This window comes from Megalops cyprinoides, chromosome 13, assembly GCF_013368585.1.
Source record: "Megalops cyprinoides isolate fMegCyp1 chromosome 13, fMegCyp1.pri, whole genome shotgun sequence".
NCBI classification, from domain to species: domain Eukaryota; kingdom Metazoa; phylum Chordata; class Actinopteri; order Elopiformes; family Megalopidae; genus Megalops; species Megalops cyprinoides.
This window is the reverse complement of record NC_050595.1, coordinates 19183470-19186326: the sequence shown is the minus strand read 5'-3', so window position 1 is coordinate 19186326 and position 2857 is coordinate 19183470. Positions and strand designations below refer to the sequence as shown.

General features: G+C 46.7%; 2 non-coding genes across 2 annotated transcripts; one reads left to right on the top strand and one right to left on the bottom strand.

Annotated features, from left to right (window-relative positions):
• Positions 1 to 1042: 1042 nt before the first annotated feature.
• On the bottom strand, positions 1043 to 1114 carry trnah-gug. Its single transcript has one exon. It is a non-coding gene; the product is annotated as a tRNA-His (tRNA).
• Positions 1115 to 2556: 1442 nt separating this feature from the next.
• On the top strand, positions 2557 to 2628 carry trnah-gug. Its single transcript has one exon. It is a non-coding gene; the product is annotated as a tRNA-His (tRNA).
• The last annotated feature ends 229 nt before the right edge of the window (positions 2629 to 2857 follow it).

Below are 2857 nucleotides of genomic sequence, written 5' to 3'. Positions count from 1 at the left end.
GCTCTGGAGAGTAGTTTGTTCAAAATCTTTTATTTTCTTCAAATACTAACTCATTGAACAAATAACAACAAAAGCAACAACAACAGAAACAAACCATACATTACCAAACACATTTACAGCTGATCAGAGATTCCAGGGTGACCTTATGAGTTTACGCAACACATCAATCAAGGAAAACTAGAACACAAATCTAGTGAAAACAGATTACAAAGTGCTCTTTACTCTGATAACTCAGAGAATTATCATAAACAGTAGTGAGCATTACTTATTTCTCTTGGCAGAGTACGACCGACACAACATGACATTGCATGTGGCATCATCCCTTCCACCCCATAGCTGCAGAGCTAACCTCACAGGTTGACTGCTTGGCTGCAGAGAGGGGAGGGGGGGTGGAGGAGGGGCATCCTACTGGTAGCTGTTAAAGGGGAGGAGTGGGCGTGTGAAAAGAAAACGGCGCTAATTCATTGGCAGTAAAAAACCCTTGTTACCCAGACTCCTCTGTTCCCAGAGCCTCCCTTGTGCCACTGCTCCCTGCAGATAACTGCCTCACAGCTGAGGGATGAGGTGACTGCTGGGCCTACAGCCACAGCCTCTGATGAAGGAAACTCACCCTGTAAGTAACGAGAAGGTGAACGCAGAGCTCTGTATGTCAAACCAGAATCAGCAGCATGCAGCTCTGTACCAGAACAGTCACCCGAAAACCTTGCAGTGTACAGACAGTGACTGTCGCCCCACAATGACATGACAGTGGGGGGTCGAGAGAAGCACAATGGGCTGCTAATGACCTTCTTTAGCTTTATCAGACGACTGTGCAGCTCACAGCTTAGACAGCTTGAGAAAGGCAGTGACTGCTTTCTCACCACACAGGCCAAACTAAAAAAATTCACCTATAGCTAAATGAGAGGATTAATTCACAATTACTGGTGACAAATTCAGAAAAACTGCTGATTGCTGATCTAAATGAGCTCATTTGCTGCTCATTATTAAATGCCTCCAAGCACTGCTTCAAAAGGAGCCTGTGTGCTGTGACATTGTACCACAATGCCGTGACTCGGATTCGAACCGAGGTTGCTGCGGCCACAACGCAGAGTACTAACCACTATACGATCACGGCGAGCTATATGGGCTTGTATGCTGGAAGTGCTCCTAGATTTATATTTAGCTGCTGCCCTGGGAATGCGTCAAAGAATCCTGATCTTAATTTACTCATTATTAAATGCCTCTGAGCACTGCTTCAAAAGGAGCCCATATACTGTGACATTGTACCACAATGCCGTGGCTCGGATTTGAACCAAGGTTGCTGCGGCCACAACGCAGAGTACTAACCGCTATATGATCACAGCGAGCTACTACGGGCTCATGAAAGTGAGAGTTTGACGTGACTTTCTTTTTCAACTTTCAGTTTTCTGAGCTCATTGTTCAGTCTGTGTGCAACTTTCATGGTGTCTCTAGTAAGTATGCATGACTTGGCTGTACACCTTTAATCCTGAATACTTCACTGAATGGTCTCTGTGTTAAAACGGCGTCCTTTGCAGGTTTGTGTTGGGCTAGTGTTCCTGTCAGGTGACCTGGTGCACAGCAAACCCTCTGGTGGGCTCCGCAACACATTGCCACGCCCAAATTTTGTGTTAAAGGCGAATGCGAAAGTACAAGGAAGGACCAGATGTGTGGAATACGCCCTTCAGGAGGGAAACAGGGCCTGCTCGTTTTCGCTGCACCTCACCACAAAACTTCAGCTGTTATTTTAGGGAGAGAGCCGCCACACCTTCCGTTCCACGTTTAAATCAAATGCTGACTGAATTACCATCTAGGCGTCCAATCAGTGAATTGAGTAAACATGTTCAGAGCTGCTGGGCACAACGAACAGCAGTGGGCCTCTGGGAGTGCAGCCTCCTCAACCCTGCTCTGGGTGGAGCAGAGACAAGGCGCTGTGATTTATGTGGCTGCAGAGGACACATTCTTTGATGTTTATAAATGTGCGGCATGGAGGGGGGACGTGGGTCCCGCATGCAGGTGGAGCAGCAGACAGGGTCAAAAGTTTCAGGTTCACAGGTGAACCAGAGAGTGAGCCATCGTGCAGATTGCATGGGAGGGGTGGCCCCCGTGACAACTTAATGAGTGAGCTGGAGGGGAGGGGCGCTTTTGCAGTGCAGTGGTGTCTCTTTTTGTGAGCTCTGTGTAATATTCTTGACATTTCTTACTGTGCATGTTGTTTTCACACTCATGAGAATATGTGCCTTGCTTGTCTGGGATCGATATTTATAGTACAAACACGCTTTGTTATTTAAATTGTTTTTTGAGCTTGCTTGACAGGGTATGCATTTACAGTGCTGGAAGTTTTCCACAGCATTTTGGGTTAAATTGAGGCAATGTCAACAGCCATGCCCCACTGGTGAATTGAACCCATGACCTCTGTGTTGTAAGTCCAGCTCCCTTTCCACTTCACCACTGTACTCCTGCATTGGTGGGTGTGCTCAAAGCATAGCAGCTGCCAAATCTAAATCTAGCTCCAGCACTGTCACTTCACACTCTCACTTTCACAGGTCCGTGTAGCTCGCCGTGATCGTATAGTGGTTAGTACTCTGCGTTGTGGCCGCAGCAACCTCGGTTCGAATCCGAGTCACGGCATTGTGGGACAATGGCACGGCAAATGGGCCTTCTTTTTAAAGCAGTGCTCAGAGGCATTAAAGAATTTGGAAATTCAGATTAAGATTCATATGAATTACATATGTGAATGAGTGATTCTGAGGAGGAAGAATTCTGGTCAAAGGCACCAACTGCTCTGAAGCTCCTCAGAGCTATGCATTTGGGTTCTTACTAAAGAGCATAATGATCTACCAGCAAGATGTAACACTCT